The sequence below is a fragment of the Perissodus microlepis genome, chromosome 7 (assembly GCF_051167445.1).
Source record: "Perissodus microlepis isolate ML-2025 ecotype Zambia chromosome 7, ASM5116744v1, whole genome shotgun sequence".
NCBI lineage: Eukaryota > Metazoa > Chordata > Actinopteri > Cichliformes > Cichlidae > Perissodus > Perissodus microlepis.
Window position 1 is genome coordinate 19,569,215 of NC_140467.1, and position 23,848 is coordinate 19,593,062.

General features: G+C 39.7%; 1 protein-coding gene across 3 annotated transcripts in view; it reads right to left on the minus strand.

Annotated features, from left to right (window-relative positions):
• Window positions 1-23,706, minus strand: part of peak1 (pseudopodium-enriched atypical kinase 1) — a 104,537-nt gene extending 80,831 nt beyond the window's left edge. For all 3 annotated transcript variants that reach the window (XM_084934023.1, XM_084934021.1, XM_084934022.1), the window contains exons 1-2: window positions 23,377-23,706; window positions 6,149-6,246 (exon numbers count right to left, since the gene is read on the minus strand). The gene's annotated coding sequence lies outside the window, so the exon portion shown is untranslated. The remainder of the gene's footprint in view (window positions 1-6,148; window positions 6,247-23,376) is intronic.
• Between the last annotated feature and the right edge of the window lie 142 nt (window positions 23,707-23,848).

The window sequence follows — 23,848 nt, forward strand, 5'->3', positions numbered from 1 at the left end:
TGAATGTTGATTAGCAATAAAAATTTTAGCTTGGGGTAATTGGTGAATATTGGCAGACCAAAAATAAGATTCACTATATTTAAATAGCATTAATTATATGCCAGATTATTTTTTTCTTACATTTTTATTCTACATTTCCGAGCTGTTTTTATGTCTGCAAAATGGTTCACAGGGACAGTAAGCTAATGACACATTTCTTGATATTACCAAAAAACTCATGTTGCCAGCACTTAGGTGGATCAGCTTGCTTACTGATGGATTTATTAATCACTTTCTTTGGTTTACTTTCAGGTGCAAAAATTAGCATGTAATACAAACAGAAACGCAGAGTAGCCAAAATAACATTATCTTTGTGGGTATACCCTACTGCCTCTTTATGCATTAGCATAACTTACTCTTTCCATTAAAAAGACGCATAAAAGGTCAGGCGTCAGTCTTTAAACTGCTTTGATTCCACCTACTCTTTGATTTTACATCGTGGCAGCCAAACATTTGACAGCAACCTATTTACTGGTTAAGATGTGGACAAATCAATGTATCTGGGAAAAAATGTGACTTGTTAAGGGTAAACTAATAACAGTGTGGCTCATAGAAATGAAACAAGTTTATTTATGATATCTAAAAAAAACCAAAACGTGATTAGTAGTTTCATTGTGTCTGCACATGATCCAGGTTTGAAATCCTGAGTGAATCATGCTATTCAGTTGGTTTCATATTCGTCAAGGTTTAGCACCCAATTTGTTCATTTTTTACTTGTGTGTACTAAACTATTCTACTACAGAATATCTAAGAAAAGACATGTTTGATTGTGAAATGGTTAGGAGATCAAGTAACACTTTCTGCAGACAAAGAAAAGTGGGGAGCAGACTAAGAACCCAAAACAAGCATTGAAGCAATGAGATACAAGTCTTCACTTCTGGCCAAACTGGCCACTTCTAAACTGATGTAGAGATTGATTCAGAAATTGGACTGAATTTGCAAGTAGAACTTTGAGGATATTAATGAGCACCAGTATCTGGACAGAGCAAAGTTAAGATCACTAGATAAGAATTATTTAAGTTTTTCATTGATGAAAGGGAATGTGATTCAGTGTGTGGGAAAACCTGTTTAAGATCTTGGCAACCTTGACTAAGAACTGCGGAGAGCCGTGGCAGGCCGTGAGGAATGATGACCTGTTCTCATGCAATGGCACATTCCTGCCATAACTAAGCTGGAACAGGCCTGGGATAACTATAGCAGGCAGCTTGGAGTAACAGCTTAGTGGAATTTATGGGAACCTACCACCCACTCCTCTTTGACCAGCCCAGTCCATCTAAATGAATCAAAGTGTCACTGGGACTTAAAGGTTCAAAAGCCAATCTGACGTCATTTCAAGGTGAGGAAGAAAGATTTCACAACACGTGGCAAGTTTACTTGGAATGCCAATTAATGGACTGATTTATTAGCTGAGAGATCACTATGTTTTGTGCTTTATTACTGTAGGAATTTAACTCCGGTTGACAATTTCAAGATCCCAAAAACTACTAAAAAAAACCCCCCAAAACAAGCAAAAAAAGACAATAATGAGCGACTTAAGAGAAAAAGGCAAAAAAAATGGTTTAGGATTTGGTTATCCCTTTGTTATCAGTTTTTACAGATTATTGATAATGATGACATAAACTCGACAATGAAATTGTTTGACAAAAAATTCGATCCCACTGTACAATGGACAATACTGTTATACTGTTTTAATATAAATGTGAAACAGCTTTTAACTTTGAGTATGTGATTTATTTCTTACTCAAATGTGCAAACAAATGGAGTTAAAACACTGTGTGGTAGAATTATATCTGCATTTTCAAGTTTACTTTACATTCTTAATATTGACCCTCAAAAGACTTTCATACTCACTTAATAATAGATAAAGAAATGGAGTAGAGAGCTGACCCACAGATCATTTAATATTAATGTTTCAGACATCTGTGAATCCCTTTGTGAAATTCATTCGTGCTCCCTTTTGTGCACTGATGGGAACTCCAACAGCTGCCTGCTTCCAAGGTCTACTTAGTGAGGTAGAGTGAGGGACTGAAAGAGAGGCAGGGAGGAGTGTGATGGGAATAAATGTTCTAGAGGCCTATTAATTTATTGATCTCTGTTGACCTCGACTCCAGTGACATGGTGGACTTAAAGGACAGAATAGCTTTAGCTTCTTCGCCTCTGCTTCCTCAATACATTTCCTGGAAGTTAGATCATTTTGGTGGCTTAATGGATTTAAACCTTATCAAGGAAGACCTAATGGGAAAACTTGACATTGTTTACTTTGAAAGATGGTGGAAGGGCACTTTAGTGAATATTGTTGAGTGGTAAGTCCAGAGTAAAAAAAGTGCAGAATACATTCTAATCCATTTATCAAGAAACCTCAGTGCGGAAATGCAACAATCAATAAGGCGAGCAACTTGAGAGCATCCACGACTCAGCCACTGGATCTATACATGTGTACTCCAAGCCAATGTAGATTTACTTTCAGAGAGCTCAGAAACTCCTCAGGGACTCAAAACGACACTTGGCCTCTGTTCACTACAGGATAATCGAACATTCAAAAGTGTTAGCATGAACCCAAATCTTTTTTTTTTTCAGGTCAGCACTGATACCAGTCATGTCTTCAGATGGAGATACTGTATGCAATTTCATAAGCGTTATGCAACAGATAGAGCTAAAATTAATCTCACATAGTTAATTGACTTACCAACTAAAAACGGGATCTAACTTCTTTTAATTTGTAGCTGTCTTATTTATATATTTGCTTGATTTGGGTTTACAATTTGTTTCTTAAAGCTTTAATGTCTTTTTAATTAACTAATTTTAACTGCTGCCAGGATAGGCATAAAAACAAAATACCTATCCTCTGGATAGCAGGTCTTGTTGGGGGAAAACTAAAGAATTTCAAAGATTACATCTATGGAGAGTTTGTATCAAGATGCCATTACAAAATCTGTATTATAATTCACCTGTGTTCACAGCTTCTGAGACCATACTTTATACTTGTGTATACTTGTTTTCATTTCTTTAAACTTTTAAACTTTAAAAAGTTGAACATTTTTATATTTTTCATGCCCAGTTCCTACTACTGAGCACGCTTTATTAATTGGAAATAAACATTATCTCCAGCAGCTCTGCCAACGCTCAGAGAATAACAAATCTGTAGAACCCCAGAAAAATCACGTTAGCGTGCAATTCCCAGTTAACTCCTCTGCTATAGCTAGACTAGGAAAAGCTTTCACTCTTTGGGGAACTAACAAAACTTCACAAGGAATATTATAGCTATAGCTTTTTTTTAATTGTACTTGTGGCACACACAAACCTCTTGGAGATGAGAAATTGAGGCAAGTAAGCCAGCAGGATGGAGTCAAAGTCAGATTGAGGGTGTTGCAGTTGATTTTTCACTAAATGTTGAAGTTCTGAATCTACAAGAGTATACCTTGTACCTGGCTATTTTCAAAGGAATGTTTTTTTTAATTTGTTGTATTACTTAACACTGTCCTATGAATTGTTCAAGCATAAAAAAGGCATTTATCTCAATAGATGAACCAGTGTTGTGTCTACACATAAGAGACAACTGAGTAAAGAACCAGTTGTCTCCTTAGGCACCTTATTACTAGCAGCCTGTTGCAAAAAACACATTTACCCCCCATCTTTAGTTGAATGCATTAAAAATATAAAATAAATTTGTTTGACAGAAATAGCACTGACAAGGTGATCCTTGTTGAGCTGTTAGCCAAAAATGTTGAATTGTGTGGAGTGTGTCCTTAAAAATATGGACAAAAAGAAGTGAGAGGCCTAAAAAGCCATTTACAGCAGATGCAGACCTAACACAGACCTGAGAGATACATCTCATTATATACTGTATTTCCATGCATGTTTGCACATCTTTCAATAAATCACTGCTTCTATTTTTCCCAGCAAAATGACCAAGTGGCGATTCAGACATGCATAAATGCATAAGTTGTAATATCCAGCAGACTTATCTGTTGCTACATATTCATGGATAATCATTATCGTACACAACCCCCCATTTTCCTCAAAAACTACTAATGAAGTTCCCCACAGGAAGTCCAGTGTGTGTCCCTCATTTAGATACTTCATTCAGATTAATGGCCACATTATCAGCGAATCAGCGTTTAGAAGACAATTATGTAAAATCCAAGCCTCTCAACTTTCCCCTCCCTAAAGATTCTCTGATCCTCTGTTAGACTAGATGATTTGGGATCTACTGATGAGATCCTGAGTCGTGACTAGCCTAGACAGAGACAAAGGACTGTCAAGACATTTCAAAATGGACACTAATCTTCTGCAAAAAAATAAATAAATCTAAATTCAAAACAAATGTAGAATTTTGCTAAGGCATCCATTAAGACCTGGCACTATGGCAGGACATTTTAGATTCATTTACTATAACAGGTGAACAAAAAGTACCCTGATTTTCTAAAATCTGCCACCATTAAACAATGAAACACTCAGTTTCAAAAATAATGGTGCAAAGAGAAAACTGAACTGCTGTTGCAGTTAACGGAAGAATTTATGTTTGTAAGACACACCAGACAATTTGTATCAAATCACAAAGCTCAGAAAAAAAGGACATGGAAAAATATATATGGCTAATGTGGAAATCCAAAACAGAAAGAACAAGTAAGAGCCTTATTATGACAACACAACAATAGTCCAAGTTGTCAAAGTAGAGATGGCAATAGGTACCAAAGAACAAAAACACAATGTCCAAAAATAGCTGCCAGAGCTTTGTTGATGATGTGAAGCTACAATTTTGAAATACCAACACTCATGAAGTCATGAAGTCAGGAAGGATGAAATCACTTCCCAAAAAAAGGAAAATGAGCCAATGCTGAAAGGAATGGCTGTATATCAATTGAATAACTTGGACACAGCTCGAATTAAACTCCAAGGGAGACAATCTTTAACACATAGGTCAACTACTAATAAAAATTTTCCAAAACTTCTTGAACTTGAAAACTTCGTCACCGTCACACTCAAAATAACACCGATTTTCAGTGTAGCCCTGGGAATCGGTGGGAAAAAAAAAGAAATATGCCCGGACATGTTCTTGACCTTTTCCCTTGGTCATGTGTACAATCACAGTGTGATGCATGCCGGGCCTCTCAGTAAGACTTGGGATGGGCGTGTTTCACTCAAATACAGCTGTGTTGTGGATAGACTTACACCAAGCTACACATAAGCACACCCATACTCATAGGAGCCGAGTTACCAGGGTCAGAATGTTACACAGTTTGAAAAATTTGTGTTTTATGTGGCACTTCTGTGTCAGCATGAGAATACTGGCCACAGAAGAGACGTTTTATGGTGGGGCCACACACAAAGACACTATTAAACATCAGCCCAGGCACTGAGTGCAAAAACTGAAGCACACAATATGGCGTACCTGTTTGAGCACGTCTAACCCCACTTATAATGATCCACGTTTGCTCGAGATCAGGGATGTCAAACCCATTTGATATTGTGGGCTACACACAGTCTACTTTGATCTTAAGTGGGTCGGACCAGTGAAACTCCCCTTTCTGTCAGGGTAAGGAAGTTTAACTACACATTTAATCCGTGAGATATCCTAATATAAGCAAAAGAGTTACAGTATCAACATTATGTCTCAGTTTTTGAACATGATAAAGAAATGCTGTTGTAGTAAATGAAAGAAATCTGTTAGCACGACTACAGAGAAAAGTCCTGGCATGCTTTTGCCCAGACTGTCCTTCAATTGTAAAACAGGAAGTTTTGTTTTTATTTTCCCAAAGCCACCCAGTGGGCTGGATTGGTGTCTGTTTCAGGCCGATTCTGGCCCTGAGGCCTTATGTTTGACCCCCCTGCTCTAGATACAGTGTTGAGTCAGAGCTATCAGAAAGATTATTACATCAATACAACTCTCTCCAGGTGGGCTGGAGATGATAATTCTAAGTCAATAAGGAATTCTTACCAGACTTGGTGATATTTAAGCTCTACTCTTGCTACATTGATCTGCTACAATTTATTTGTACAGCCCAACATAATGCATGTATAAATGGTATTTACAGTTCCAATATAATCAATAATGGAGTCCAGCAGATGACAGTAAGTAAAAAAAACAACAACTTAAGACTTAGCTTACCTGCCGCGCTATGTGGCTCCGCGTGGGCTGAATGTTCTGAGGCTGACAAAAGCAGTGGTGTTTCAGAAAAAGGCAAAGGTCGTCTGGAAGCAATTTTCCTGCACAAAGGAAAAGCAAGAGAAAAGAAGACAGGTGTCAGCTTAATGTCATCATCACGCAGCCCAGTAAGCTCCTTTGACAAGTCAGATCCTGTATATAGGCTCGTGAAATTGATTTCTGTTTCAAAATGACAAAAAACTAAGGGGAAAAAAACCACAAGTTGACAACAAAAACTTTATTTTGATAAAGTCTGAGTTCCACTAGAAAGAAACGACAATTGTGCAGTTTGAAAAGTTTGGAAATCAAGAGTTCACAGACAATTTTTTCTCTTCAAGAGAACGGTACGGCGCTGAGCGACGGCACGGTTAATAATGCTGGGGGAGGGAACGCGGAGCGCGAGCTGCTCCATCATCTTAACTACAGATAAAACTAACCTAAAAAAATCTCTTAAGAGGAGGCAGGACTCTCGCCGCTATCCTGCTTTTTCACTAAAAGCACCAACACACAATCTAAGGCAAGAAATAAAGAAGTGCTCTACTCAACAAGGGAAAATATAATTAATAACAGCAATAGTAGGAGCAATCAGACATAGTAATAAAATATCTTCTTTGTGCTTTGTGGTCAGTGCCTGTCCACAAAGCACCAAGCTTGGAATGAGGCTGGCAAAACACCGCTCCCTCTTGGTGTGTCATAATCTCCATATGCATTCATATCAACCAGTCACAAACCTCAGCTCGCATTAATTATGCCAACAGACTAAGCCAATCCAAACCCATTCTCCACAACACATCACGTCCTGATTTCTCTTTAAAAGCCATGACTCAACAGAAATTAGACATGAACCACTCCCCTGCCCTAAATTCATCCCTGTAGGCATGGCATTCTGGATTTGCCCACTTATAATGTAGTCTGCTCAGGCAAGAAACCAAGCTATATAAGGAATTGTTAGGGCAGACCTCTGCTAGTGGCTCTAAACTGTTAGAGTCGGGGGCTGGGGAGTCTACACTGAAAGCTTTTTTTTGTTTGTTTTGTTTTGTTTTAAGAGGGCCAACTTGCTAAACATGACTAGGCTCTTAATGTATAATCCAACACTAATATTGGCAGAGGGTGGGGGAGGTCGGCCTGTGAGAGCACATGCAGGTGTGAGTACCGGGAATGTGTCAATATTGGGGAGTACCCACAAGTATTTGGTGAACATTTATACTAGGAATTAAGCCACTTTTTTTTAATAGTCATTACTCTTTGCAGTATTTTTAAACTGTAAGGTATGAGAGGGACAATGAAGGAGAAACTGAGTCTGAGATGCCACAAGTCTCAATAAGCATGTCAAGTTGCATAAGAAGTCAGGGTGAAGTGCTCCACATATGAATTTAAAAAGGTCAGTTCTCCCCGGGTTTATGCTCGAACACTTCTTTCCTCTGGCTCTAATCGGCAGGGCACTACAGTGTTTCTACAAGGCAGACAGACACAAGGAGCTGCACAACTCTTTATGGCAGTTAAGCAATGGTAATGAGGCAAGATACAGAGCTGAGCACACTAGGCTACTGCTACTGCAAAGTGTTTTATTGCATCCCAACAGCACTACTGCACCCACTGCTTGTTCTGTGCCTATATTGTAATGGCTCCGCAAACTTTGATGAATTACTAGCGGCTGATTGCGCTATGGACATCTTTCATGTATAACGTTTGGGAAATCGTTACTCTAAGATCAAAACCGAAAGGCTGAATCGACCTGCTGTGTCGAGAGTAGGATTTGTAACAGGTTCTGACATGACAACTCGCATGTTCAGCAGCCCGTTTGATCAAAAGAAATCTCTATGGGAACGAAACATGCCAAACTCAACAGAACCCGAATCAAGGGCTTAGCGTGTTACTACCCCCCATATCACACATGACATTATGGTCTCTGAACAGAAATGCAAAGTTTTAAAGACACATGCATGATAGCTTACAACAATCCTGTGAACAGGATCACTGCAAAAGTATTTGATTTACAGAGACACGGAGTGTAAAGCTATGAGGGTTGCCATGATGCTAAAATACCGATACGCAGGAAAATACTAAAAACCATTTTCAGTACCACGGGGAAGATTCTGATCCCACCCTGCAACAACAGAAGTAATGATGAAGTCACATCTCGAAAAAGTCGACTTGTTAATTTTCAATGAATTTGCCTATTTTTCCCAAGTTTAGCTCGTCCCCACTCTTAGGTTTACTGCTAGAAGAATAAACAAGGCTGAAGGGAGTTGGGTTTGATTTTTTGTAGTATAAGAGGAAACCCCAGTGCTTATTCCTAAACTGCAAGGTGACAGAATTCACAGAATGTACTCACAGTTAGAAAAAAGACAACTTTCATTGTGTAAATTGTGGTGGGAAACTTGAGAAACTTCAAAAGGATTTTATCATCATGAGGCTCCTCTGCTCTGCTCAGCTTGCTGTTTCTGTGAGAAACTCATGCATCCCAAGGTTTGTTATACATAAAAACCCTACCTTCTTTATCTGTGTTTAACAGGTATTAATTACCCTTCACTTTATGCTGAACAAAGAACCCTGTGTGCATTGTCACTCCTCACAAAACACCTATCCCGGGGAACAGGGTGGACTCAAATATCATACAAATAAAACACCAAAGGACATGTTAAAGCCTTGATTTCAGTTTTAAGGAGTTTAACATTCAAAATAAGGTTCTGTTGTCTTCATGGGATGTGCAGATGTTTGTCCCTTTCTTGCATGTGTTTCCATTAGCTGTATGTCCAGGGTAAATAGGCGAGGAAGTCACAGGACGGGCAGCTGACTGCTATGGTCCACAGAGCATGTCTTCAGGCCAAGACCCTGTTCATAAGATAACAACTTTACCATGACCCTCAGAGGAAATATTTAAGCAAAAAGAGGCTCAAATCCAGTCAGTGGATAGTGCTAAATGCATTCACCAGGAATAAAAAACAAAAACAAAACAAAAAAAACCTCCACTCCAACCTCATTCAGCATCAGCCAGCCACTCCGTCTCTCTGGTAAATGGATTATGTCATGACTCAAGCATCTTGTAACCTAAGCAGACTGTGACAAGTGACTGAGTAGATGTAATACGTGTGAAAGAATAACCATGCAATGCAAAACAATGAGCTGGAATGGAGTGCTACCAAGTAGTACATTAACCATGATGTCATTAATGGGCATATTAGAGCCAGGGCAGAAAAAGCACCAGATCCGATCCAAGAGTCAGGGCCTTGCATTGCATTTAGATGGCATCGGTCACTATATTTAAATGCGATTCTGCAGGAGGACAGAAAGGGAGCCTGACGTCTTCCATGCTGCTTAATAAAATCCTGTTATCACAGGCCTAATGTGAGATGTTTCAATTGTCTTGCTTTCGTAGTATTTATACATTTTTCTCGATCTATGTTCCTTCTAAACTCCCCGGCTTTCTTTTCCCTTTCTCTAAATACAGTGGGCCCACTGTTCAACTCCCAGGGTGGGAAGCTGGCTCTACATCTGACACATCCAAGGACAAAAGGGAAACTCCAGATTGCCGTGGTGAGGGCAGCCACCCGTGGCAGTGCTCAGCAGGATTCCAGTTGTTTATGGTTGGCGCTAATTACAGATTGGGAGACTCACCAAGCTCTAGAAACTTCAGTTGGCACAAAGAAAGAAGAAAACGCGCTTTGACAAGAAAAAACACAGGGTAACCATTAAGACTGTCTCCCCTTGCAGCAAGCCAGATAAAACATGGAGTGATGTAAACTCATTAGGATGGCTGAAAGGCATCACCCAGGATCGAATTGAAACTCCAAGGCAAACGTTCCCTTCTGCATGAGCACAATGTTTTTACATTATTGCTACCGTTATGTAAAGAGCATGCACGTGTGAAGTTGAATTTAGACTATAAGGTGTTGCTAATCAGAGCCTGACTGATACTCTGTTTCAGACGACTTTTGTTATGTGTAGTTATGACTCAATAAAAAAATAATATGACAACGCAGTTTAAAAATAATCTTGTTTTGTTGTCAACTTTCTCCCATATCTGCTTTTTAGATTCTCATTTATGGATGCAGATACCAAATAGCCAACTGTGGTTGATATATCAGCCACGCTGATACGTATATGAGACTAAGTATCTCATCCAATAGGAGATGAATTCCTCCTTTTTTCAAAGACACCTGTCTTTAAAGAGCTCTCCAAAGATGTCTTCATCTTTCTCACTAAATATGGTTTTCTGCCCAAAATTCACCAGCGACAATTTGTCTCCTGCACCAACACTTTAACAGCATACAGCATCTTGTTAACTGTGCGAACATATTTTCTTTTCCTTTCAAAGACTTGACTTACAAGCTAATAGCCCATTAGGCCCCAAAAGGTGAGCAAGTTTAAAAATAGAATAAAGTTCAGACATAATAATTTAAAGGTACAGCTTATATTAAGTCAGAATAAAAACTTCAAAGAAAGAAATACAATTGTTGAACATAGCTGTTTGTTTGAGCTGACAAGAAAGGTATCGGGAGTCAGAGAAAGAAATTAGCAAATCAAACGGAGCGCTGAGTAAAATCCAGCCGACAGTCCCTTTGAAATGTACACTGCAGAGGAATGCTTTATCCAAACAGAGTAGCTCACTGCTGTGCAATTAAACACTCAAGTATGTTACACTACCCTAAGCTTAGTGCTAGTTAGTTTCCCTTGTTTCAAATGAAACTAACTAACAGCTTTTAAATAAAAAAAGAAAAAAGAAATTGTAAACATAAAATAATCTTAAAAAATCTGAAAGTCTTCTTTGTTCTATCCAAATCTTTGATCACATCTATGATGAGCCCTGGAAGGTGAAACATTTGCTTTTAAGTGTTTTCATCCATTCATTTGGATTCTGGAAATTTGTTTGTTGAGCTCTTAATCAAGAAAATTAGTCTGATTTCTAACTAAGCTGGATACTATATGGAAGATGGAGCATATTTTTTCATGCACAGACTTAACTTGAGTGAGCTGGCTGGAAATATCTATTGTCAAAGTACATTTGGTGACTAACTTTAGCACTTTTTGAATAAAGTAGTATGAATAAATATGAATACGTTGGTATGACTGTGTCAGTAAAATAATTCTTGATTTCTAAATGTATTGAAGTCATGTTTATTTTAAATGAGATTTAAATAAAGATTTTGATTTATATCTACTATTAATAACATTATTGCCTAATAACAACTTGTGTCCCACATCATTACTCATCGCAAATGAAACTTTCCTTTTATCTCTGATCTCCTATGCTACCATTAGCAGAGACTCTGTCACATGTTGGTGCAGGTGCTCTACTCTTGTATTTGGAGAGAAAAAGATGCGCTGGCAAAAAAAGAGAAATTTGCAAGCCAGATACGCGTGTATGCTCTATTTTTACATCTTTACATCTTATTTCCTCTTCAGCGAAGCGAAGAAAACAAACACTCAACATTTCTAATGAAACTCCTCCTTAATATGCCAAAGAAAACCCGAGGGAGGAACGAACCCTTATGTCTGAGCATCATATTTTTACTTTGATCTCACAATATGCCATCCCAGGACTGAATCCAGACATAAAAAAATAGCTGCATAATGGAGCTTGTGCTGCTGTATCCTGTTTGCCAGCCACGTGCTTATTGGCCAGTTTGTGCACAACCTCTGTTCCTGTCAGTCAACAGTCCTCTGGATCATAGCACTCCCAGCTCCTCCTCCTCCTCCTCCTCCTCCTTCTTCTTCTTCTGTTCCTGGCCCAAATCTAGTGGCTGAATGCCAAAACCTGGGCTGGACACCTACCTGCTATCATGATCACCATGAAATTTCACAAGCAACGAGTCAGTTCAAACACAAAATCTGCAAACTTGTTTCTCTCATCCACCACTTATTCTTTCCCAACATTCTCAGACAGACACGTCACACTCGTCTCATCCCCTGCAGACATTTTGCCAGGGGTCCCCGATGAGCTGCTAGCCTGATATAGCTGTGGTATGGGCTGGGGTGCGGGCCAGAGTCTGAAGGAATGGGAGTGTTTGTTTTCTTCCCATTCGATCTTCATGCGATCAAGATCATATCACGCACCATGATCTTCATCAAGCCCTTGCACCACCAGGAAGGAGTTACAGAGATATGACATGCACTGTTATTGCTAATGAGATCACAGTGTGGATAGGCTGTGTGTGTGTACCCAGTGTGACAGAGAATGAAGCGGGGGGGCTTCGATGAGTTAAAAATGTAATTTGAGATGTTCCCTCGCTCTGCTGGGCAACTTAAAAAAGGGGTGAGTCTGCAAATTTAATTTGAGCAGCACCAACAGGATTATTTGTGGGAAAGAGTCTTGCTGTGTCAGGCAAGGTCAGGCAGGAGATGTTTGTTTACAAGTGGGGAGGTGGTGAATGCTGGGAGGCTTTTTTGTGAATGTTGTGTAACGTCGACGAAATGCCAGGTGACAGAATAAGGTACGATTGCTCTTCTCGCTGTAAAGTGCACAGCTTTTGAAATGCTATTCTGTTCAGTCCAAATGTAGATTTAACTCACAGGACTAAGGAAGGACAAAAGATGAATCATTTATGGGCCAAAGCCAACTTTTACTACCGAGCTTGACCTTAATTTGAAAATTTCTACTTCTCGGATCTGTGAGCGAGCGGTCACTCGCCACTTTACGAGGTTTACAGAGTCAAAAACAGTACCATCCACTGCAAAAGTCCTGCTATAAATCCAATGCTGCTTCAACTCTATGATGATGATTCTTCTAGATGTGGTTTGTGGTGCTTATTTCACATTTACTGCACTGCGGTATAATACATGCAGGATGTTAGGGTTGTGCTGATGGACGATGATGCCGTTGATCGATGATGGACAAAGTGCGCAGTAACAGCTCGCCAGTCAAGGCGATGTTTAGCTCATCTCCACACTGATGCATTAAACAGACATTATCATTATTATGACAATCATAATAAATTGTGCCTTCCTTTTATCTCGCTTCTGAACTTGCGCACCCACACACCCCTAAATATATCTGTGCTGCATCACAAGTTCACGTCCCAGACTTCAGGACACTTTGAAATTAATGTTTTGTGTAGAGCGACTATACTGATTGATGGACAACATTAAATGACAGAAAACAGAAGGATATTTTTGACTGATGCAACTGTGCTCCTTGATCACATCTCCTTATTTTTGCCCCCATCCACTGTGAAAAACTCCAAGAACAGCAGAAGAGAGACAAGTAAGTAATCTTACACATTTAACAATTGTCCACTTGTGTTCACGAATTACAATAAAGATAATTAATTCAAGGCTGTATGTCTTTCATTTGTTTTTCCTCCTGCCCACAGAATCATTTATGCCACTATAAGTGCAAACATCAATGCCAACGAGCTATATGATCACTACATGTAAAAACAGCAGTGAGATGCCAAATAATGTTGTTCTTTTATTTCTGTTTTATGATGTAACTAAAGTGCTTTATATTTCATATACAGCTAATAAGGAGGCTGTGTCTGTTTATCCACCTTCACTCTACGATTTCATGTGATAGCAAATGTAGTTTTCATGTTACTGAAATCTCACCAATACTGTAATATTGGGCATATTAACGGCCCAGCTATAAATTTTACTACACCGTCCACACCCAAATGGGTCTCTATTTTTGCCAGTAATTTATGTGCCAACTCTACACTATTCACTTTATGATGTGAAAATTGGGTTCGCTGACATTAAGTCTCCTTGATGGTCTATGCTGAACAAAACAGTAATAAAACAGTGATTAGATCGTAGAAACGCGACACTGCCAGCATACATTTCGGTCACCCGCTACAGTTCAAGACAGCACTTAACACAATGTTCCCAAAGCCCAAATCAGCTAAAGCCGAAGCAACTGAAGACAAATGTTCAAGTCAGTCGGGTTCATTAGTGAATTAGAACAAGATTAGAAACAGCCCATCTGACTCTAAGAGCAAAAGATAAAAAACAGACAATTTCTACATTTCACATTTGAATGGGAACAATTGAGTCATGATGACCTAGTTAAGCATTTAGAAAGCTGAAAGAAGGTTTAATGCATTTGCAATGTTAGAAAAAGAAACCATTACATAGTGTGGATTTGTAAAGAACCATGCTCAACGCCCCAGTTCGTCTCATCTGTCATTTATGAGACTAAATAATAGGAAGAACCTTAAAGCAACTATGAAACTCTACAAAACCCTGCATCAAAAAGCACTGTTTATAAGACGTTTCTTTCTACAGGCAAAGCTGTATCACTGACAGCCTTTTTGATATCCAACAAAACCAACTGCAGTTCACCCTGAAAAGTTAACTTTCAGGTTCACTGCTATGGTAAACGAGTCCAACAGCCTCGAGTTATGTCTGAGAGATCTTAGCACGACGTGGAGCAAGTTATTTTGAGATGCAAGGTGAGTCCACAAGAGTTACTGAGGTTAAAGGCTGGCCAAAAGTGCTCTCAACACATTCCAGCAGGCCAGAATTGTTTTGGCATCGCTGCAGCTACAACCCCTCACCGAGGCTTTGTCCTAACTCAAACAAATACTTGTGCAGATACATCACCGCAGATTGATGCCCGAAGAGGAGATTATCCTGCCATATATGGAGTTCAATACAGCTCATGTAACACTTCCTTTAAATCTACACTACTTGGAGCTATTCTCCAAAATTCAACATGAAAAAAAAAAAAAACACTTAAAAAAAGGAAAACTACAGACATGGAGACAGAGAGAGCATTTTCCCCCTCCCCTTAGACAGGTTTTGTCAGGGGGCTTTCTGTTTCCCTGTTCGGTAACGCTGGTCCAGTGTAAAACTCAAAGTATCTGTCAGAGCAAATCCCCTAAATCAGTCACTAGGCCAGCCTGATGCCAACACTGTCCTAGATCAAAAGCCAGCGCTGAGAAACACTGGTGATGCAGGGGATATTGTTCACCTGCTCCAGAGATGTATGATGACTGTGCAGGTGTACAGCACACACATGAGCAGGGTGGCCTCAGATGTATGAGCACGTCTGTATAGTTAGGAACGTCAGGTTTACGTTTAAAACATCTTTACTTCAGTTATTTGCATTACCCCTTATTACCCGTCCTATTATAGGTAGGTGACAGAAAGAGGAAAATGATATATTTGCAGTAACACCAGCAATCTTCTATCTTATAGATCACATTCAAACAAGCCAAATGCCAGACTGCATTTTTGATTTATTGGCACAATAAATATGTGACACAAAGAGATTCAAGGAACTCTAGCGAGGTGAAGAAAAAAAGCCCTTAGTCTATTAGTCTGTGTCCAAAAAAACAAACAAACATGTCCTAATCAAGATCTTCGATCAATGATCAAAGAGTACTTGAATATGGCAGAGTGTCTTTCCTTCATCCTGCCACCCCTAATCTTGAATGTCAGTTAAGTGCAACCTGTAGCTCAGTGGGCAAAGAAGAGGAATGATTCGACATCATGAGAACTGGAGGGAGAATAAATTTACATTTCTGGATTTAATCGTCACACAGAGAACCTGAACTGAATTGAGAGATTGCCAAAGCCAGCGCTATAATTCATCTCAGATTTAATCACCAGAAATGCAGAACTGTGGGACCGAGCCTGGAGGCACTCAGCTTCTAAATGAAATTGGAAACCAGATTCGCCCTGATTTTGATCTCCCACTACATATTGTTAGCTTTTATTTGGCCGTCTTCCGTCCCAGCCTTAGGCAGCAATTTGTGTTAGTTCTCACAGTGAGGGAGGCATAAGGAGCTCAGACAGCAAAGAAGTTTAAAGAATACTTTATTGAGCTTCCTGGTTTGTTTCTCAGCATTTCCTTTATTATTACACTTTAAACAAAAAGTGCATGTGACATCCCGCACATTTCTCTGACTTAATATAGCCCAGTTAGTATATAACACAAAGATGAACGTGGTCAACCAGTCACCAGTATCAAGACATGGTTGCTGGTCCATATAATTCCATAATCACTGCAGAAATACGTGGTAATTCCAGAGGGTTCACAAACTTCTTGCCAATGTAAATGGCACTACCCTTCAGCCTAGAGCTATCTGACACACAGGAGTGAATTTAAAATCAAAACGGGTATAGCTTTCAGCCTCCATACTGCTCAATTATCATCCATCCACTTTCCACTAACCACCAAAAGCAATAGCTAATGTAATATTTGACATGACGCACATCAATCAGCTGTTAACTAGACATTAATGAGCCCCTGCATTAGTTTTTACAAGCAGTCAAACCAGTGAAAGGTCTGGAAGACGTCAATAATAAAAAGGGGCTTTACGTCACCACTAGCCCTGGTTTTATGGACCCAACAAGACAATAATGATGATGATGATGACAGGAATAGTCTATCTCACGCTCACTAGTGAGATCAAAAGGAGAATATCTGACACCATTAAATCACTGGTGGAGCAGCTTTAGCCCAATAAGCCAGTTTGGGATGTGCTAAAAAGCCAAACATTTGCTGCTCTGTGAAGAGGAGACACACTTTTGAATCACACACTTTAGCGAAAGGGCAAAGTTTGACACGGGGCGAGCAGCATTATGTTTTAGGCCAAAGTTATATGGGTCATAACTTAATATAATAGGAAAATCTACAGTAAACTCTTTGTCTGACTGCACCTGTCTCATATTACTCGTCTAATGGATGAATTAAAAAATGCAAGTAATGTGCGTCTGTACAACAAGCAAACATCGATGTCGGTGAAATCTATTTTATATGCACCACCGCTTTATAATAACACAAGCTCGGCTGATAGCTCGTTAGACTTACATTCTCAAGGTCAGCACTTGAGCTAACAGCTTATCAACAAAGCCACAGCCTTGAGTTTCCCAGATAATCACAAATGTTTGCAAAGTCAACATTCTTCTAAAGGTTAAACTAAACATTTCAACAGTGAGTGAATGGGACCTCAAAATAGAAAACAAAGCCAGTGCAGTAAAGATTAGCAACATTAACATTGCGAATTACCGTTTGAATAATAAATCCTGGAGCAGATTTTGCTAGGTATTTGGATTGAGGCCCAACACAGAAACAAATCTTATTAGCTTTTTTAAGGCTTTGTCCCACTGCTTTAATGCATGTTTGAGCACATAAATAACACATGTATGAGGACACCAACTTTCACACAGACCCACACAAATTGGCTGTGGGTGAGACTTGAATGTCCCATTTCTAAATGATCCAACACCCAGGCAGAAGTAGAAGCCTTGTGGCTGACATACGATCCAAATGCTGCTGTGATCTTAATTATCCACAGTCTTCCAAGCACTGACTCAAAAAGTGGTGACACTTGAGCCAGCTGGAATGATGACATGTCAGGTCACAGAAATCAGAGAAAAAACTGAAAAATGTCAGTTGTATTTCCAGCTACTAACACTGTATTACTGAATACATGAAATATCTCTGATTTCATGAATGACTAAAAAAATAACAATAGTCAACAATAACAATAGTTCTGCCGTTCATCCAGTAAATTCATTTGAACTTCTTCTGACATTTTCCTACCTGGATGACTTGGATGACATTACACTGACTTTTGGTAAGCGCTGTGTTATTGCCTGATAGCTGCAAAATGTACTCAGAAGTCGCGACCTGGAGCTGCCAGCATGAATTACACCGAGACCAGACTTCCCAAACAAAACACAATCGGGCTCCAGCTTTGCCTCGATCATAGACAGAGCTGAAGATTTGGAGATGGCTTCTAGCCCACACTGCACTTTATCAGGATCCAATGACCTTCTAAAATCAGGAGTGTTTTTGCTGTGAAACAGCAACATGGCCAAATGCCTCACACTGTAACAAGGTGAACAAGGACTGTGACATTTAATAAATAAAAAAATAAAAAAAGAGGTATGTGTGAATTTTAAACAAGTTTGCTACTTATACTGAAATAATACATTTTGACCAAAAAAACAAAGATATAAAACTAGATTGTTTCTGTCAACTGGTAGAAGTCTTGACAGCTAAACTTCAGTCCATGCAATCCTGGTAGCAACATGTACTTTCAACTAGTTTTCTTGATTGTGTCCACAACAAACACTACACATGCCCGGTCACAGGAAGCGTGACTGCTTCATGGCTCCATTACTCGACTGTTGCCAGGCTAACTTCACCACAGCTGCCTGTAATGTGTGTTGGACTTCTAAGTTAGCAGCATAGAGAAGAATTACATTAGTTGTTTCAAGTTTGCGTTTTGTTTTTTTCCAGGAATTAGATGAACTACACACATTGTATACTAAAATGTTACCAGTATGAAATCCTGAGAATGTCACTGATTCTCATTCTGATACTGATGTTTTTCCCATAAATTCTGTGTGCTTCAGCTAGGCTTTATTTGTGTATGCACGGACAACTGAGTGTGGAATATTGAAATAAATGTTAACGACAGTGGTGGGGGTTTCCAGATCCATTGTGTGAGGCTCAACTTTGGTCACAGAGGCACTGTGGGGGCATCCATGTGCCATCCATGTGACCGCAGAGCACAGTCACTGCAAAGCACATGTGGATCTTGTAAGCAGGCTCAGAAATAGTATAACAACTACTCCTTCATGGTGTGCCTGTCTACAAGAAAGTACTAAGCAAAATTACTTATGAGAAAAAAAATATTTACATCCTTATGGTAATCTGTATAAAGATAATCAATGCAGGAAAATAGTCCCAATCACTGATAGACTGTATCATTATTAATACTGATACATGAGTAAATCTTTCACCGTTGTAGCTATATTTGCGCTGGACTGCACTAACTGCTCATCATCAGTCCAAAGTAACTGTAGTGGCACTGAAGTACAAAATGGCAATAAAGTAAATATTCACATGAACCACAAGGAGTTTAAAGTACTTAAGTCAAAAGCCTACTGCCCCCAATCTCAACGTATATCAGGAATGCAAAGATGAACCTGATAGAGAGTGAAAGACATAAAATATAAACCTCACTTTGACGTAAAATCCAGGTTAAAAGCTGCAGTAATAAGATCTGAATCTGGTACCACTGCTACTTTTATACAACAGGAATGCCTTTGAGCAGTTGTATGTGTGTACATCTCATAACCCCTGGGTCACACCTGTTACCTTGCTAAACCTTTGTCCCAGAGCAAGCTCAGGGGTCAAGGATCAAAGGTCATGGTGTCACATGACACTTCCTTGACAGATTTGTTTCAGTCCAGTCATACTTATACCTTCTACCATCTGAGAAATTACCTTTTTTTAGGTTGCTGAATTTTCTGCAAAGCAAACACCTTTATAATAACACCAATTATCAGCATTATTTCTTGTAAACTGAAACAAAAACAAACACAGGTTCTAATGAAATGACAGACTAAGGGTGTGAGAATAACTTTCAATTCATGACGGGTTTTCTGCAGTTAAGCAAGGATGATGCATACTGCAAATCTCTAACACAGACTTAACCATGCAGTCCCACATAACGCACTTCAATAACCTCCAAACAGCAGCACTAAAAGATCAAGTTGCCAGAAAATACGTGAGCTCAATTAAGTCCCACCCACACCGGAGGAAAACGACTTTGTATTGCATAAATGTGCCTCCGTGTCAATTCTGGCTGATAAATGCCTAAAAGCTGCAGCAGAGTGGGATGCACTAACAAAATCGTATAGAACCTCGAGGTAGACAGAGGCAGAAAGAAATGAGCGATCAGCAGGAAGAATAAGAAAGCTGTGGGACTGTAAGAAAGTTATTTTCTTACTGCTCAGACATCTAAATTTTGTGCACACAGCTAACTGAGTTTAAAAATTCCAACCCTAAACCCCTATGCTCCAACTGGACACAACATGGGCGCTCCCATATTGATTTGCTGTTCGACTTTGTGTTTTCACTTAAATATGAAAAACCTCATTAAAGGTATAGGTAATATTGCAATTATGCAGCAGTGTATCTCAGGACGTGCTATGAAGTAACACCAGAGTAATGCAGCACCTGTGTAAGTAACAAGTAATGTGTAATAAACTGACTTTTTTCGAATAATATCCAACATTAGGCACCAGGCACTGACATCAATAAAGCTTCATCAATATACCGACCTCATCATGAGACTCAGATTAATCCATAACATATTTTACTTTAATGTGTTCAGCGCTGTCACGCTGCTCTGTACCAGAGTAACGATGTTTAAACACAAAGCTCATTAGCTCAAACTACAGTAATTTATGGAGAGCGAAATCATGTTTGTATGTTTTCAATTTCATAAAACATTCAAAAAACAACACTGTAAACTTCCTATCCAGAGGGATAATATTACTGACCCCGTGAAATGAACAATAAGGCAACAAATAATCTACTGATGAAGATTCTTCAGCCATTGTGAGTCATATTCTTGGTTACACCTGACTAAAGTTTGCACTGTTAAGTTTTCATACAACAACTTTTTTTTGCAAATCCACAGGCTGTTTTATTTATTGAGAAAAAAAACTGTACCAGGATCCACTTTAAAAACAAACAAACAAATAGTATTTGACAAACAAATAGGAATGACGCCCTGTTCAGGCAAAACTCTGAGTCACTGAACTAACCAGCTAACAAAGACAACTTTAATTCCAGTTCACAACACAAAAACATTCTGAGACATGTCACCGAGCCAACGCATCATCCAAGGCATTTACAAAAAGGAGCCCAGTATAACGTAAAAGGTCATTTAGATCCCATTTATATCATTTACAGTTTGGTAGCATAGATCAGCACCACACCTGACAATCTGTGATGGGCAAACAGCAAGGTCAAAGGCAAAAAAAAAAAGAAAGAAAGAAAATGCTATTATATCTTGCTCCAATCACCTCAGCATATAGCCCTACTGCCAGACTGCACCTCCATCAGTCAAACAGCGAATCACAAAACCTCTTGCAGCTCCGTCAACCAGAGAAAACACTATCTTCTTGTTGCTCACCACAAAGAATGTCAGGTATGTGTGCAACTTTGAGATACTGCAAACAATCCAACAATTTTTGTGTTCGCACACTTCAGGACGGGGGATAAGCATCCACAGGGCACTTATCAGAAGGGAAATCTGAGATCGGCAACTTGGCCTCCCTCTCGTCTGCCTCCACCGGGTGAGGTAACAATCCCAGATGCCCACCTTTGTTGACATTGTAATCAAAACAAAAGAAAGGAGCAAGTAAAAACAAGGACCGACAACCTCAATCCCACATGAACGCACAAAGCAGAGCTCGTTTATCAAGAGCTCAGCGTCCGCTTCTGTCAACTTTTGCTGGCAGTGACTCGTAACACTGAAACAGAAGAAAGTTTTACTTTTACAATCAGCGATAAAAAAATCAAAACAAAACACCAGACCAATTGATACTTAATTAGACCAAAGTAAAGGGTATTTTAAGAAATCTGGCAATTCTTGTTTTTCCTCCTCTTTAAAAGTAATGCAGAATCCATGACGATCTTCAAAAACAACGGGACAGACAGTTGACTACAGATAACACACCTGGCTCGACAGATGGAGTATCACTTTTTTTAAAAAAGGGTGCTCGAGCTCAGTTTTTAGGTAGCAATTTAAGGAAGGGTTTTTTTTGTTTTGTTTTTTTTCTTTTCTTTTTTTTTTTTGTGTGTCCCGTTTGGATCTTTAGCCATCAGAATTGTTGTCTTAAGGCCAAGAAAGATGCCAAACGGATTTATTTTACCACGTGGATCATCATGGCCTTGCCATATTGGTCCATTTGATTGACCTTTATTATAATTATGAATTTATTTTATTTTCGGTTGCTACAAACGGGACAGACATGACTGGGGGATAGGACAAGGAGAAAGAATGAAAGAAAGAGAGGGACAGAAAGAAAACCAAAGGGGAGAAGAGACGGTGAGAAGGGGGGGAAGAAAGAAAAAAAAAACAAAACACCTGGATCACCTGTATGGAGAAAAAAAAACAGAAGAGAAAGAAAACAACAAAGAGCAACATAAAAAAAACAAAAAACAGCACCATCACAATAAACTAGCTAGCAGTAGATAACAGTAGATACTAAGGAAGGTTTTCACAACACTAGTGGTGAATTCTGTATTATATTTAAAGCTGTAGATTATGATTTCAGCCTTGTGATTAGGCCATATTAAAGAAACAAAACAGAAAAAAACAAGCTGACACAACAAACAGATGCATTTGAAAAGCAGTCCCAGTGAAATGCAGGACAACAGCATCTATTTTATGCAACACAGGTCCCACTGTGGGGTTTGATTTAAATGGCTAGTTGAGTGGGATACAGGAGGATCGGGTTCTCTTTTCTTTCTTTTGGGTTTTTTTTTTTTTTTGTAAGATGATCATGTGATCATGAAGCCCAGTGTTAACAATCAGTTGAATCTCTGAGTGGGAAGAATGACACCTGTTTATCAGTATTGCAAGGAGGACTCTAGCAACCCACTCACTCCAAACAACCAGGAGGTGATCTTTAAATACATGCAGTTTATGCATTAAAACAGTACAATCTATAGGGGTACTACATGCATGTGACAGAAAGTTGATTTTTTTTTTAGTTTTGTTGCATATAATCTGCACATAAATGCACGAGTGTTCGGCGGGGAGGAAAGTAACAGTGCTGAGAATAGCGAAACATCCTCTTTCCACTGTGTTTGTTATCCCCATTCAGGGTGGTGACTTCTCTCTCTCTCTTTCTCCCTCGCTCTCTCTCACACGCACACACACGATCCCATTTCCCACTAAAAGACCCCTGGTGTTCCCTGGACCCCTGTTTGGTCAGCAGTTTAAAGCTGAGCTCTGCCTATCCTGTTCTGTAAACACGGCCAAGCTGTGTTTTGGGGACGGGCTCAATTCCACACCAGGTGTACGCAAAACCACACACGAGTGGCATCTTTTTGTTTGTGCGTTTGTTCTTAAACAAACTGATCTGTAGCCCTCCACTTCAGCCTTCACTCACTCAACTTATGACAGCAGCAGCAGCTATGTTACAAAGTCAGCACGCAGTCACTGATTAGCTCTCAGTTCGCTGACGCAGAGCACGGCTAGCAAACTTCTCCGCTGGCTTCTCCTCACATCTCTATCCTGCTCAAATCTGACATTACAACAAGGAACCGCTAGTTTTTGGGGGGGGTGGTTTCCCTCCTCAAAGACACGACATACCCTCGCTGACAACCTGGAACTTGGGCAGCCGCAAGAAACTAGCGAGACTTGTGGCTGAGACACTTTCAATTTTGCGAAGGGGGGCGAAAAATGAACCCATAGCTAACTTTTCCATACCTTTTTTGAACGGCGAAGAGCTCCTCGTCGATACTATCACTTCTTGGCAGCCATGAACCCCGCTTCTGACAGCGTCGCCCTCGGCAGGAATAACGACTAAATCTGCCTGTGTTGTGCGACTGTGTGAGTGTGTGCCGCTCAACTCTTGCCAGTGCCCGTGATTTCTCCCACACCGCTCCTCTCTGCGTGGCTCCAGCAACAGCCGCTGCAGTTTTTTCCACCAGCCTGGCGCGGGAGCGAGCGCCCGGGATACTGGGCTGGCCTGAGAAGCGCGTGAACGCGCAGTTTGCAGGAGAGACGCCGAAGTGGGAAAAGTGGCCTTAAGAGATAAACAGGTCCGTGCGCTGTGACAAGGTAGTACAGATGCACACAGGGTAGTGTGTTAGCGACTGTGTAAAGGTTTTACTTGCCCTTGCGGTTTGTGTTTAGCTTAACCCAAATACACATATGTAGTCTTCAGGAAATCTGACTT